Source organism: Doryrhamphus excisus, linkage group LG5, assembly GCF_037039965.1.
Source record: "Doryrhamphus excisus strain RoL-2023G ecotype Guam linkage group LG5, RoL_Dexc_Guam_v1.1, whole genome shotgun sequence".
Lineage (NCBI taxonomy): Eukaryota > Metazoa > Chordata > Actinopteri > Syngnathiformes > Syngnathidae > Doryrhamphus > Doryrhamphus excisus.
In genome coordinates this window covers 1031644-1048508 of record NC_136361.1, presented here as the reverse complement: position 1 = coordinate 1048508, position 16865 = coordinate 1031644, and the positions used below count along the sequence as shown (strand labels likewise).

The 16865-nt window shown below is 49.1% G+C and overlaps 1 protein-coding gene across 5 annotated transcripts in view; it reads right to left on the bottom strand.

Moving 5' to 3' along the window:
• Positions 1–16865, bottom strand: part of LOC131108418 (partitioning defective 3 homolog) — a 183159-nt gene that overhangs the window by 138972 nt on the left and 27322 nt on the right. The window lies entirely within an intron of this gene.

The window sequence follows — 16865 nt, the reverse complement described above, 5'->3', positions numbered from 1 at the left end:
GGGGTGCCCAAATGGGCTCCGTTTACAAGTCTGGTCATTTTTAGAACAGCATCGCCGTACTTTCTGGTGTACGAGACGCACCGGCGTGTAAGTCATAAAACGACATATCGTAGCACGGCTGTGAGGACCAGGAGGCAGATTAGATTATCAGATTATCAACATCACAATCACAGGTTGTCATTACACAATATACATCTTAAAAGGAATGTCACACTCAAAAGGTAGATAAGAAATATACAAGACAAAAACCAATATCAATAAAAACTATTTTAACTTTTTCCCATCATGCAAAGCGGTTCATTGGTCATGGCTGTTCAGCTGTCCTCATGCCGGAAGCTGCGGCGACACGCCAGATCCAGCAGGTGGCGCTGTAGAGAAATAAGCTTGTCTGCTGAGCGACGCTGCTTTTTAGGGCAGACGTTTGTCAGAAATCTGGTATGAGGTCACATGACCACTTTTACAGCCGAGTGAGCAATAACGCCAACTTTCATGTTTGATTTATTCCGTTATCTCCGGCGTGAGGAATTCCCTTCCCAGACGCTCCTTGCCCTTTCAGTCTTCAAGCTACTTTCAGCGCTGCCTGTCTGAGCCGTGGACACGAGGTCCTTCCTGGCCACAGGGAAAAGTTGATGGCGAAGCTTCCTGCCGCCTTCACACAAACGCCCCTCAGTGGGAATCGGTCACAGACGCTTTAGAAATTGGACCGTTTCATTCACGCCTTCCTCTTTGTGCACACGACACGTTGGGTTATTGTTTTTCCAGACTCAAACGTGCTTTGTGGTGCACGTTTGGGAAGAGCGCGTCTAATTGTCAGGAGCAGCATGACAGCAGCAACTATCTGGCTGAAAGGACGTGATGGAAAGGTTGGAAGTTTCCTATTCCGACTCGCCAGGTTCCACTTCCTGTCACAACAGCTGCCTGTCCGTCACCATCCAAGCCAACGTCCAGCAACCAACTGCCGGGAGGTGATGATGATGATGATGAGACGTCCAGGGTGAAGAACCTAAAGGTTGCATTAGAGATCCCAGCTTTTCATGTGTGGAAGAGCGAGAGAAGCAAGACGGGCCTCAGGAAGAAAAAAAGCGAATGTCAGAGACGCCTTTCATGTTGGCCTCTTTAATCTTCTCCCCGCATTTGGCAGCAACGCCGAGATGGATGGGAAGCAGCTGAGAAGGAGACCAAGAGCTGCTTTGACAATCCCTGGCGTCTTTCCTCCAGCCCTCCTCCTCGTCCTAAGACGCCCGCCACCTCCCAAAAGCTCTGATCTGCCACGGAAGCCGGGCATTCCGATTGGCAGCGTTACAAAACAGCTGTCCAAAGCGCTCACCAAGCGGCGCCATGAAGAAGCAGACAACGGACGTTATCAAGAGTCTTGGCTAGCGTGCCACGAGACACGTAATACCTGGGCCGCCGTCCGCCAGGACCTTTGCTTGTTTTGGGCAGAAAGATGACATAAGTCGCTCTGCAGGAATACTCGCTCTGCTGCTTCCTATTCCTTTCCCAACATCAAGCATTCAGTGTTAAATAACTAAAGAACTAAAAATACTCATAAATGAAAAAACATCAGCCATTGTACTGCATCCACGTAAGGCCTGGTGTGGGAAACATGACCAATAATACACCAGTATGAAGTCTGCTGCAGTAATACTAACATAGACGGAAGAGAACTCCAGCAGAGACGCCAAGGTGTGAAGGCCATGATTGACCATCTCACCTGCAACATCCATCCATCCATGCATCCATACCTCCAAGTTGTCATGACCTCCAGCAACATCAGTGGACACGGCCTCACCTCCTCCATATTGTGCCTGGTAATATTAATATTTCATCCTTCCTTACGTCTTTTATTCCAATTGGAGAAAAGAAGCAAAGTGCTTAGTCCTGTACTTTTCCTGCTCATTAAGACCATCAAATATTTAGAGAAGAAGTGTCAGGCACTCTGGCCTGCCTTTACGTGCATATCAAATACCGTTATAGCTTGGATGCTAACCCCCCCCCCCAGCCTGAGAAACGTAGGATGACTGCTGCAGGGGTTGAATCCTCGTGTGTCTTTGGGCAAGCATAGTTAGAAAACGTTGTGATGTCTTTGTGAAGGTAAAAGGTTATGAGACCTTTCATTTCAATATGGAACCTTATCTTCCACAAGCCCCCCCCCCCCCCGGCACGGCCAGCCTGCGTCAGGTAATAAGCAAGTCGGCTAGGCAGCCAGCTAATGTCCGAGCTACTGAGCCGTTAAGGAAGTGAGTCGTTCTGCGAGCCCATCAAAGGTTCAAATGGGCTATCCGCTGAGACACCGTGCAGAGCCGATCGCTGTGTACACGCCACTTGGAGAAACCACGATACATCCACCGGCAAGGCGTGCCAGCCAAGTGGCGCAGAGCATCCGCCTCGCACACACACACGCTCTCGGACCCACGTGCACGCCACTCGCCGGTGGGGCCAGCAGTATCTGCCATCTGCAGGTCTGAGTGCTTCCTGCCTGGAGGCAGAGGAGACAAAAGGCAGGGAGGGGGTCTGTCCTTACGGGAAAACACTGCGGCTGGGTCGACACGCTATGTCAGGGGAAACACACGCACACACACGCGTCATGACGACATGGTCAGGGCTGCAGGCACATGATGCAATAAGGGCAACTACTGCACTTGGCCACCAAAGTGAAAGTAAAACCTCCACTGGATGTCGATTCTTGGCATTTGGAGATCAATGACTGAATCCTGACTGATTCCACCTTCTCCTTGGAAGCGACCTTGGGACCAGTAACAGGAATGCAGGAGACAACCCTGTTTTTGGCTTCTTCAAGGTTAGAAAGGACGGGCCTGTGCCCGAACTGAGGACCCCCCAGGGGGGACGTGAGCATCAGTAGTTGTGGGTCTCTGACTGCTTTAGGGTTCTTGGGATAGGCTCCAGCTTCCATGCAGCCGAGGATAAACGGGATAGAAAATGTGAAGGTCTTGTTGCCCCCCCCCTCCCGTGACTGTGGGCTGTGTGTCATTTCAGCGCGTGTTTAGAAGGCAGCTCGCCCCCCCCCTGGTGAACACACCACCACGGGAGGAAGGCTAATACCAATTGTTGCCCCGCATCCATGGACACGGTAGGGGCCAGACAAAGATGGACACCCACCATCGTGTCAATGGAGTTATTAGCTAGACGCCAACCCGGGTGTGTGCGTCCTCCGTGGATGAAGGGGGGGGGGGGGGGGGGGCGGCAACACATCGCTGCATGGCTACTATGTCTTCTGTAATTGACATATCCGCTCCCATGAAAAGAGGGTTGTGGGGGGGAGGGGACGGTGTGCCCCACCCTGTACATTACGGAAGGCCACATGATGGGGGGGGGGTCAGTCTGGGGAGTGCTCCTGAACTCCCGTAACCTCAATTATTCAGCATTAGACTCCGCTATTGATTTCCTGTTGGATCGACTTACTGAGTCGCGAGCACGGGGACTGTGACATGCTATAGCCTTTTCTGGGAGCGATGGATGGGAGTCTGTTGGGGGGGGGTAGACCCACTGGTGGGGACCAGGGTGTAATTAAAGATACCCCTTATCAAGCCGTGATAGATGAAGATGTCACGCCAGTGGAGATAGTCGGCGGGTGGCAAGGAGAGTGGTTGGTTTGAGTCCGTGACCTTGAGAGAAGGAGGCTGACATTGCTGGTTTCCCATGACTGGGACTCCTCCAGAAGGAGCAACAATATTTACACGTGAAAGGAAACGCTGTGGCCGTCAGATATGCAGAGAGAGACTAATTGGTGGGTGTTATTGCTGGTGTTGAGGTATTCGCTCAGTCCAACTGTTTTTCCAAGCGGACACGAATGGCCGCTCTGACCTCAGCAAAAACAAATAAATCTGCGCCGGGGAAGAAGTCATGTCTGCCTCCATGTTTCTCACACTCGTCAGCGTCAAACAAGTGATAAAAGTGTTTCCTACAACAGAACGGCAGCAAAGAGGAAATATTGGATTCTTATCAGCTGGAACAGCTGACAGAACACAACAACAACAAAGTCGAGCAGAAGATGGAGAGAAAGTGAACAGCCAATCACAGCCAACCATTAAGGCCTTCCAAAAGTACACAAAGTGTGAAAGAGCCTTTTTGTCCGACTTCCTGCAACAAAGGCCTCCATGAGGTAGCACCACGACCACGTGGGCGTCAGCTGATGTTGGAGACATCGCTTTATTCCTCCTCCCTCTGCCAGTTAGAGCAACGTCCTCCGATGAAAACGTCTACTTGATTGCGTCCTCGTCGACTTCCAAGCGACGGTGTTGTGATATTTTGCCAGCGTACTTGATGGGCATGTTTTTGCATGTCTGTCAAGAGCAGCCATCAAAGGACAGCAAGAGCAGGAAGTGAAGTGAGCGCATCAAAGTGTCTGCAAGGTCATCTCAGATCGTCAACGTCAAAGAAGCTTTGACCCGAGTTTCAACAAACAGTCGGAAGAGCAGCCTGGAGGCAAAATTCACTTTCATAAACAACACGAAACTTCGCCAGAGTTGAGCGCATGCAGAAAGTTCTCCAAAGTGTTTCCGCTGAAAACTCGGAGGATTAAGCGAAACACCAAAGAGAGTTTAGCCACAGGATGACGGGGAGATAAGGAGAGATAGATGCGGAGGTAAAATAGAGATCTGCACTTCACAAGATGGCTCGGCAGCTCAGCGCCGCCTCGCAAATGGCGGCGTGCATGCAAATCAGCCCGTGGATCAGGCTGTCAAGGAGCTGGAGAGGATCTGCACTTCTCCACCGTCTACAAGCCGAGAATCCACACTCAACCACGCAAACCTCCTCCTGCTCGCCCTCTTCTATCACACTCCATCGCAACTTTCCACAGAGTGCTACTTTTCCCGCCACTTGGCCATTTTCCCATTTGCGAACATCCGCTCATCTTCATGTCGAGCAATAAATGATGTTGGTCTGCAGCGCTAATCACCTGCCATCATTGCAGCAGTCGAGTAGAACAACCCTCGACTTCGGGTTCTTTCATCCGAAACCTTGGAACCTCCAACGGCCCTACCAAATACCTCCTGGTAGGCCGGGGTGGGAACCGCTCATGGCCTTCCTGATGTGACGTGACAGGAGGTCGGCTTGGTGGACATCCAGAGCAGATTTCCACACATCAACAGTTTGTTCGCAGCTCGTACGGGATGGATGTAGCAAAGGGCTTGGAAGAGAAGAAAGATTCTTTCATCACCCATCTGTATGCAACACGGGGCGCTGCTCTGCTGGCCCGCCATACCGAGACCAGCTGGAGATCCCCTCGACTGTAACACACATGCAAATCCTCTAAGCTGGTCTCCGAGGTTCCTTTGGAGAGCCCAGCCTCCAGTGAAAGCCAAATGCCGGCTCCTCCAGCAGGTGGACAGCTGATCTGCGTAGAAAACAGGCCTTGGCTCGTGACGAGCCTTGACTTGCGATGTAAAAACCCTCCCAAGGAGCATAATCTCCCTCTTCAGAAGATGTGTAAGCCGCAGCTTTAAAGGGCCGGAATCAGCAGATTTCTCCCCATGAAAAACAGCTGCTACCAACTCCTTGACAGTCGTTCAAAAGCCAGACTCCTGACACTAAGAGTGTGGAGAACCTGTCCAGATACGTTGAAGCCATTAAAGCAAAGTGCTTATCCTGGGCTTTTGAAGGCCAAACTTTGTCTTCAAGGGTACTTCAAACAGCGAGTGAAGGAATACCGATTCATACTTGGAGATGAAATATTCCGACAAGCTCACGACTTTCATTGATCAGATGTTTTCCTCCATTCAAGCGGTTCATTGGGTCCAGACCGACACATGAATTCAATGTTATGCAATATTTTCATAGAGCATTCCATTCTCCTCCGCTTGTTCGGGTCCGGGTGGTGGGGGCAGCGGTCTCGGTTGGGAAGCCCAGACTTCCCGTCCCCGGTCACCTCCTTCAGCTCCACAGGGAGGACACCAAGGCGTTCCCAGGCCAGCTTAGAAAACCCTGTACACATGACATAGCACCCCTATAGTCGCCTTTACATGATTACTCATCACACCATTTCAGATGGCTATTAGCTAGCAAGCTAACTCTAATTTACATCTTCTAAACTGAAGCCAAAAAAGTACCACTTCCACACGCAACGGGAGTGTTCAGGTAATGGTCAGTGTGTTGTGTTATTACTGACTAGCCACCACAATACTGCATATCTTTGCATATCTACTGAATAGCATACAGGTCTTTTCACGCGTCTGCATGCGTTTCTCCGGGGCCACCTGATGGACAACAGAAGCCAGAAGAAGTTTCCCAGGCCGGGACAGCACCCTTGCAGCGCCGAGCTGCTAGCATTCCTTCAAAGCAATTAACACCTCAACAAGCACTCAGGTCCAATTCCCAGTAGCTGCTTGCAATTAGAGAGGAAGCACGGCAGGAAGTGGATGGAGGACAAGCGGGGAATTGTGACGACTGCTATGTCAGGGTAACGATTGGGCGGCGGACTCTTTGCAGATATCCAATGAATGAGTGATGTCACCGTTTGTGACAAGTTTCATGTGAGACCTGTTTTTCCTTCCTTTAAAGGGTCCCGGGGGGGTCACAGAAGGTGACTCTGGACTCTGATGTCCACTGGCTGCGTCCTATTAGCACCACGGCTACGTGGGCCTGGCGCCAGCGGTTTGGGTTTGGCCCCCAGGGGGGCACCCTTGGGCAGGTTTGTATTCGGCATGAATCACAGACTTCATTACTAAACTTTGACCTATGATGAGGTCTGACAGGGCGTTTTGGAAATGCTGGACCTGCACCACGTTACTCTTGGACCAATTAAAAAATAGATATTATATAAAAGTTATTTCTATGCAAGCTTAGTTGCTGCACCCCTGGAGGTAAGAAGGAATAAAGGAAATGAGGCTGTGACAAGCACACCTATTGACGAGTCCAGTGGAGGAGTAGGCTACTTTGGTTCCATAAATGTTCATGTGCTGTAGTCCGAAGCCAAGACCGCTAGCGTGTGTGGTTGTGGAAGTTGGGAATGTGGCAAGGAAGAACATTTTATTCCCGCCCATCCAACTAGAAACCATGGTGACAGCGAACTGGACCAGCCGTCTCCTTTTCTTTTTGTGCATCGTCAATAATTCATTCCATCCAGAGCGCCATGCATCCAGTTTAACTATATGATGGCCTAATGAGGGCTATTGATCCAATAATTGATTGCTTTATGCACGGCCTAACTGACTGTCCTGCGATCCATTTGGGGAGCTCATTACTTAATATGTATTATTCAGAGGCCCCCACTAACCATCGGAGACGTTGGTATCATGCGCACCGTGCATGTCAACAGGAGCATAATGCAGCGCCGCCCCCCCCCCTCCCGCCGCATCAAAAACCTCAATGACTTCCGTGCAATGCATAAATAGCCAGCTAGCAAAGTGCTACCAGAAAAACAAACAATGCCAGCTTTGATTTGTCAGCTCATAACCGAGTGCCAGGAAACTCTTGACCGTCTCAAAGTTAGCCGTGAATATTACTCCTTGGATTTTATCACGTACTTTTACTTCAAGGTCGTTTCATTTATCCAAACCTTCATCAGTCAACATCTGACTGATGGCACAGCAAGGCCCTTTGCTCCTTCAAAGAACAATAAGTTGGGGAAGAGACCTGGAATAAACGCTCTCTGTTGTTCATACAAACGTAGAAGAGAACCACAACACGTAGTTAGCACATAGTTAGCACGCAGTTAGCACATAGCATAGTACAAGTTCTCTCCCGCTGGGCTGACATCTTCAGCAACATCATCAAACTGGACCATCGCCATCCAGCCATGCGTCCTTATGTCCGTCCCAGGGGCATGACCACCCTGGTCTTTTATTGTGGCCAGCGTGGGGCACCTATCGCAGTAGCAATGGCGTCTAATAAGTGAGGTAGATGATTAGGAGATGTGTTCAGTAACGGACTTTTGAGAGCGATTCGAAAATGTTGAGATGCGAGACCTTCATCATCTGCCGATCTGATCTTCAGTGATGATTAGAAGTTTGGAGAAAGGTCTGCAAGAAAGGTAAAATGTGGCGTCCAAACTCCAGGATGCCAGGATGTCATGTGGCCTCCACAAAGGCACCAGAAGAACGTGTTTGCTTGGCCTTTGGGGGAGCCCATGGGGACGGAGTTAAATGTCTCCATTCATTGGTGATTCACATCCTTTCTTCTAATTAAAGTCAGACCGTCCAGCTTTATGCTCCATTTCCAAGTCTAATTCGGCCCAGCGGCTTTATTAAACCTGCGGCTATTCATAACCGATCTGGCAAAAACGGCAAGAGAAGAAGATGAGAAGCAGCCTCCTGGTACTCGTAGCCTGGCTACTTCTCAGCTCTACTGCGTTCAATGCCGCGTCCGTCAGTTCCTCTTCATTAACGGACAGAAAGACTGGAAACAAGCAGCTGGAATGGAATCATTAGCGGCCACCAGATTTATGGGCCAAGTTGGGAAAAGTTCTCAAGGGTTGTCTGGGACACCAGGCCAGCGTTTGCCACTAACAGGACGCTGGACCAGGATTGCCAGAGCCCCCCGTCCCCAAGGGAGGAATCAGCGTGGGGGCCGGGGTCTGTAATTGGGCGGCCGTGTACATAAATGGCAGATGATGACCTATAAATGAGAATTTATGTGAGCGTTAGACGTGGCGGGAGATCCCGGCAGAGATGGAGGTTCTCATTAGCTATGCATCCAGGATGCCTGGCTCTGCCTAATTAGCCTGGTGACATAAACGCCACGCCATGCTGGGGTTCTCCTGCTCCAAACATTCTGGAGTTGATGTTTGGGCGCCCTTTCAGACGCCATTAGCGGAGCTTCGGAATAGTTTGCACTTTGACTACAACAAATTGATGGAAAGAATCCGTACCGACGGTCAATCTCCCCGACAGCTTTACGTGTCATCATCCGCCATGAAGGAAGGTCATATTTAGCCAACGTGGGGGGATCGGGTGGATCGGGTGGATAGGGTGGGTGTCCACCAGGGGAAAGCATAGCAGGACTTCTAAATCCAGGAACTTAACGGCAGCATCCATCGCTCTAATGAAGGATTTAACTGGAGACTCAAATATTTGCTAATGCGGCAGGATGGGGGGGTAGCTATAATGGGAGGTGGGGGTGCTGAAGCCGCATACTAATAATATACTAATATACTAATATACTAATGCAAAGTACTTGGATACTCTTCACAATGAACTTTACACATCCTGACGATGATGAATGCAGAAATAATATCCATCCTTTCACACAAACATTTCAAACCAATGTCAATAACAGACCAATATGATACTATTATTATATTATATTATATTTACATTATAATTACTTCAATACAAAGCTGGAGGTGAGAAGGACTGTATGAGATGAGGATGTGAGCAAGTGTACCTGCTGACGTCATGACATGACTGCTATCAGGAGGAGTGGTGGGGGGGCATGGAGTGGCACAGCAAGGTGCACTGTATTCAGGCACATGCTCCGAGTCTTATTTGGCACAGCTAGCGTGTCTTTATTTATACAACAGACACAATCCAGCAAGATGAACTGCAATTTGCAAAACCTTGGAGTCCTTTTAGTGTAAAATATCAAATCTGATGCTCTTCATACAGGACTGTCATCACCGATACTGATGATGTATGCATTTTTGGTGTATTCCTGCTGAGCTTAGCGTGGCGTTGGCACGCTGTAAGAAGTCACCTGCAGGTGAAGATGAGGATGTGACATCTATTTACTTTAATTCACCTCAAACTCACAAGATGTCACATCCATTATTGGCTTACATCACGGTCATGGCCAAAAGGAGCCACAAGGGGGCAGCAGAGCCCCCCATCTCAATCTCAAAAAATCCTAAATTGTACAAAACGTTGAATATTTTTAAACTGGTGCTCTTCTCTCAGCAGCAGCAGCAAATTATGTTCAAATGGAAAAATTCAACTCCCAAAACAGGATGCAGTAAATGTATTTGTATTCCATACAAGGTGGAAAAATACCACCTTATTACTACAAGTAGAGCAGTAGTAGTAGTCACATTTTTACAGGCTCAACTTGAACACGTTTTTCTGTCTGTGCTTTTGTATGATTAATACAAATGAGAGCAGAAACACTCGAACACACACACACACACACACCTATTTCCAGCATCTTCCAGGAAGCAAAGCCAGGCGAGGCCGATGGAGCGGTTGTCTTGGAAACTGGCATAGGTTATAGAAGGGGAAAAGCCTGGTGAGTCCATGGGTGGGTGTGTGGCGGGGGGGGGGGGGGGGGGGGTGATGTGAAGTGGAATGTACGTATCGACTGGGCAGGATGGTTGGCTAGATGATCACTTAGATTTACTTAGCAATGTAAACTTTACATGAAGCTTCATTTGTTTCATTAGCAAAGATTCGTTTTTTTCACACTCAATTTGTGTTTACATTTTTTTTTTATCAAATGAAGTCAAAGATTTTACTGAAGAAAATCAAACAAAAGACACGTTTGAAAATTCAGTTCATAAAACTAGTGTGCAAAGATATAATAATAATAAGAAGAAATGTAAAAAAGTGGTGTGGGGCGTTCATGGTTGTGCACGAGTGCTGCTGCATTGGCTGTGGCTCGGAAAGACTTCCCGCGGTGCGAGTGCCGAGAGTGGGTCATGTATTGGGGGGGGGGGGGGGGTTCGGCTTTGCCAGTCCATTATTGTTTCTAGATTGACACGAGCGACACAAACCCCCACGCCGTTTGCAATCACACGGCGCCATCAGCAGCGAGCGGCGTTACCGGCCTTACCGCCCCGCGGGGAGCAATCTGGGCCATTTCCAAGCTGCATCTCCTCCAGCCACCTTTTTTTATATAAACGCTCTCAACAGAGGAGCTGAGCTCATTTTGTACACATAATTGTGCCCCCCCCCCCCTTTACAGGCTCATTACAAGCCAATCTGATTACAGGCTGAAAACAAAGAAGATGTTGAAAGTACACTTACACAACTTGCCAACAAGTATGCTTTACTCAAAGTGATACCAAGTGATACCATCCTAGGGCCTGCTAAGTACCAAACTCCTGGGTCACATGAGCCTCACGGTACTTGGAGGGTGACCATATTCACGTGATATCAAGACATTATATTTTAAACATAAAAACAAACTAATAATAGATAATAAAACGCTTTTCAAAAAGTGTCCCGTTTGATGATGTGCGTTATTTCTAAGCTTTCTGGGGCCGTAAGACATGATACGGCAGGCCAATTCTGGCACGCGGGCCTCCAGTTTGACACCTGCCGTGTACATAGAAGAATACAACAATACATAATAACCCTGGTTAATAAATCACAGCATATCATAGCAACCCTCAGGCTGTGGACACCAAGACCAGAAACTGGGATCCATCTTGGGCTGCTGCCTGCTCCGGTCGGGCGTGTCTGGTCTTTCACCTCAACACCCTGCTTATCATCATCATCATCATCATCATTTCAATACAATAACCTCAGTGAGCTGCCGCCCCCGCAGCCCGAAGCAGCCCACCCTGCTTGAAGGTGCCGCAGTCATCATCATCATTCCGGTCCACCCCCTCTGATCACCCTTCCTTGTCCAGCGTCATCGGAGCGTTTCTGGAAACAACAATGGAGCCGACCACGCGTCCATTCAGCCAATCAATCTCCAGCTCATATCTGCCAAGGTACGCTGATCACCCGACATCACTCGCCACTCAATTACCTCCAGCGAGGAAGAACGGACAATAGATGTTGATGAATGCCACTCAGGGCGCCGTCCCGGAGCTGGCACCCCGACAATGGGGCGCTCTAATGACTATTTCTAGCCGCCACTCTGCCACAAGCCGTTTGATTTACCCGTCACGTCGTTTGGCACACGGCGCTCATTTAGCTTCTGCTTTAGCAGCCGAGCGTGCTAGCTTATGATGGCAAACCATTTTAGTTGCATCAAGTTGAAACTGGAAAGAGGCCTTTTATTGGGGCCATGTTATCCATGTGAGGGGAAGGCCTTTGGTGTTTGTACTTCTTTAATTTCACAGCAGTAGCAATAAGCTTTGCTAGAAACCAAAAATGAAAAGTTTCTTCTTTGATACGGCTGCAAAATGATGTTCTTCTGTACTTGCAGTTCTTTCATGGAGAGCAACGCCACCTTGGATCTTTGATAGTTTCCTTAAAAAGGAGCTTCTGGTGGGAAATATTTCAGTGTTTCATCTGAGACGCAGCAAAAGAAAAAAAGCAAGCGGTAAAAATAAATATTCCCTGCTTTTAGGTCTGGGTCGCTGGCGGAGGAAAGGATCAGCAGCACGAGGTTCACACCAAGGAGGAGCACAAAGATCTTTTGTGGACTTCAGCAGCGTAATCGCTTTCACAGTTTCACACTGACGCATCTGCTGGAGCACCATTCCTAAAGCAGATGCTGGCTCCGCCCTCCGCCGCCCCATTCCAGCATCAAGTCATGTTTCAGGCAAGAGTCCGCCATTTCCTCCGAGGCTTCCAACAGGCGTGACGCAGCTGCCGCGAGCTGAGAGCGGCATCATGGGAAGTCTACGTGAAGCAGAACGTTCTGACATCCACATTTGATGCGTGAAGAAGATGGACAGAACACACAAATGAGTCAAACGTGAGCCTCGTTGGCCATTTGTTATTCTTCCATCCTAAAAGCTGAACGATGGCGGCATAGCAACATGTCAACCACTGCTCAGCCTCACTGGCGCAATTACAGCATAGCAATACTAATAAGCCGCTAAAAAAGCACATTTAGGCTCTCTGGAACAACAACAGGAGAGGGAGACGGGGGTGGGGGGGGGGCATTCCCAGAATTGAGAACTCCCAGGATCGGCAACACGGGGCAGTGATATTTTCTTAAGCAGGCCTCTGGGATGGCTTTTGAAACCGTGCTTGATGTAGGATTTCATTTAGCTTGGAATAAAAGACCTCCCAAGGGGGCTCCCTCCTCCTATAGGCTGCTTAACTTGACACACACACACACACACACACACGCACACACGCTTAAAGCAGGTTATGAATCATTCTCTTTGTCATGCTTTGCAAAGTCAAACGGAGCTAATGGGGCCTTTCTTCACTTCCTATGAAAGTACGCACTAAATCATCTCAAACAGAGCATGTGTGTATTTAAAAAGCAAGCAGCTATCACACACACACACACACACACACACACACACACACACACACACGGACACTAACCGCTGACATTCCCCCCCGCTGTTGCCTTCCAAACCTAACTGTAAATAACACAAAGGTGTGTTGATGAATTCAGTGAGTCTGACAGAAGACATGATCACATGATGGGTGGGGGGGGGGTGTTAGAGGAATGAAGCAAGTGTTCAAGGGAAAGTGAAAGTGCACTCTGTAAACTTATCCCACTAATGACGGACAGGAGGGTTTCATTCCGCTATAGAACCAACACGCCCAGGTGTGGGTCAGACGCCCATGAGAACCCTCATGTCATCCAGCCTGTTTGGCGAAGAGACGAGGACAACACGGGTCAATATATCAAGGCTGGCAAAATGGATTTCATTTTTATTTATCCTTTCATTTACCGTGACGGGCAGCGTTAGCATCCTTCATTGTTTTTAACCGAGCCTCTCAGTTGGGGCGTCAGTCCACAGACAGGAAGACTTTTACTGCCCAGCGACGTCCATCAAGGCAGGAATCTCCAGCCCAGAAAGATCATATTGATGAGTCGGCTTGCACAGCAGAACAATCAATTCCGAGTGGACATGAAGAGCAGACAGGAAGAGCAGACAGGAAGTGGACGTTTGCTACGGCCTGGGGGCCCCACTGATGCTATACCCTGTTTATCTCCGTGATGGGCTTCTCCTGTCTTACACACACACACACACACACACACAGATTGCATCTGGCCTGTCATCGTCACTGACCTACTGGTCTCACAAAGGGAGAAAAGCATGCTCAACTTCCTTCATATGATCCAGCAGCCCCCCCCCCCCCCCCCCCCCCCCCCGGACCCCCCACCATTCATCCCCTCTCAGGACAAATTTGATTTGGAGCTGCCAAGGACTGATATGAGGAGGAGACAACCATAAGAGGCAGAGGGGAGATGAAGGTAATTAGATACCTCCTCCGTCCTTTTTCCCTGCACGTACACACACACACACACACAAGCACACACACACACAAGCACACACACACACACACACAAGCACACACACGCCTCCTTTTGTCAACACTGCCCCCCCATCCCCAGACGAAAACATAATTCCCTCTGGCTGCCATTTTGCCTCTTACGTGGGAGATGACAAGTGGGAATCAGGAGAGGCAAGAAGCATCATCATCACCATCATCATCATCATCCTCCTCCTCCTGAAACGTCCTCCTGCATCCCTAAAAGTCCCACAGGTCCAAGAGTCTTGGTGACCAGGTGGAACGGTAGGTGGATGACTTGCGGGGCGGAGGCCTTCAGTGGTGCGTTCCTCGGTTAACCTGATCGCTGCTGTCCAGAAGGTCCGTGAGGGATGATTCCGAGATCAAATTGCCTGTTTCAGCAATCAAGTCTGGTGCTTGTGTGTCCCCTCATCCACATCTAGCGTCTGCCAGTGCGTCTGAATGTCTTCCAGGTGGATTATAGGACATTCTATTAGGCGTGACGTAATGAGGGATGGCGTTACTCAAGTGGAAGTCAAGTGGCGAATGGGGGTTGCGTCTTGCCGCACGTGTGGGGGCCACCATGACATGGATGGTCGCATACGCTGGCTTCTTGCTGACTCGATGGCTTTATTGAATTAGAGTGAGCAGTCTGAGGGTGGAGGTTTTCACAGGTCACTGCCCCCCCCCTTGCCCCCACCCCTCCGAGCCCTGCAGCCACGGCGGCTGTCAGCCCCCCCCCTGCAGCTGGGACACATCCAATCAGAAGATCACGTGATCCAACAGCTCGGACGCATGAGGAAACATGGCCGGATGCGGGAGGAACTGTCTAAGGTACCAGACGTACGTTCAAAAATCACCTTTGGGGCTGGAATGGTTTTTGTAGCGTTTGGTACGCGCCCGGTTTCGGTCTAACAGGCCGATCATGTTTCCATGCCAGCCCTCCACCATGCACCCCCGCCCATGCTTGAGTCCTTCTAGTGCCCCAGTCATTTATTATTAAAGCTGACATCATGGCGTGGGGGGGGGGGGGGGGGGGCAGATACTAATATCAATACTCCAACTAGACAGAGTCTGTAAATAATTCAAGCACACGATGCAAAGTCATTGGAACGGGTCTACCATGATGAGGTCACAGGACCTCAAACACTGGAGAGGGTGGGGGCATGTTTGAGTGTTAATGAGCGTGGGAGTCCATCGTGTGCCCCCCGACACGTGTAAAGTGTCATCCGTAGTCTCCTATGAGCAAACCGCCTCACGTGCTGATTATGGGATGTTACTATATGGCCGCCTAAGCATCATCGGCATGTTACTATGTTACTATATGGCCGCCTAAGCATCATCGGCATGTTACTATGTTACTATATGGCCGCCTAAACATCATCGGCATGTTACTATGTTACTATATGGCCGCCTAAACATCATCGGCATGTTACTATGTTACTATATGGCCGCCTAAACATCATCGGCACGCTACTATGTTACTATATGGCCGCCTAAGCATCATCGGCATGTTACTATGTTACTATATGGCCGCCTAAACATCATCGGCACGTTACTATATGGCCGCCTAAACATCATCGGCATGTTACTATGTTACTATATGGCCGCCTAAGCATCATCAGCATGTTACTATGTTACTATATGGCCGCCTAAACATCGGCATGTTACTATGTTACTATATGGCTGCCTCAGCATCATCAGCATGTTACTATGTTACTTTATGGCCGCCTAAGCATCATCAGCATGTTACTATGTTACTATACGGCCGCCTAAACATCATCGGCATGTTACTATGTTACGATACGGCCGCCTAAACATCATCGGCACGTTACTATATGGCCGCCTAAACATCGGCATGTTACTATGTTACTATATGGCCGCCTCAGCATCATCAGCATGTTACTATGTTACTATATGGCCGCCTCAGCATCATCAGCATGTTACTATGTTACTATACGGCCGCCTAAACATCATCGGCATGTTACTATATGTTACTATATGGCCGCCTAAACATCATCGGCATGTTACTATACGGCCGCCTAAGCATCATCGGCATGTTACTATGTTACTATACGGCCGCCTAAACATCATCGGCATGTTACTATGTTACTATACGGCCGCCTAAGCATCATTGGCATGTTACTATGTTACTATACGGCCGCCTAAACATCATCGGCATGTTACTATGTGTTACTATATGGCCGCATAAAACATCATCGGCATGTTACTCTATGGCTGCCTAAACATCATCGGCATGTTACCATGTTACCATATAGCCGCCTAAACATCATCGGAATACATCAACTCTTTCTTGAATGGATACAAAAGTCCGGCCACTTCCGGCACCTATGAAGATATCCATCTCATTTGCCCCCACTCAACTGAGACTGCCAACATTCCCGTGCACGACAAATCCATTCCAAGCAGTTTGCATATTTCCACGTCATTGAGTCATATCACACTTGGTACATTTTCATAAGCAGGCACATCACCAAATCAGACTGGAGCAAGTATGGTTTATTTTCCTGGCCAATGGTGCGGCCCGGGGAGATGGAGAAAGGCTGAGTGAACAGGCTGGAAGTTAGCAGGATTACTGTCAGCGAGACTCCGGCATGTGCATGGAGGGATGCATGTGCTGGAGTGGAAAGTTCATGGCTCAACCCTGGAAAAGCCAGAAATATCCTTTTCCCAACATCTCGAGATTCCGTCTCAAAGCCGCTTGGATTCATGCTCTCATCGAGATTGAACAACAATGCAGTCATCCCTCCCCAGGGGGCACTACCGCTTTAAAAATGGCTTTATTTCTACTTTACA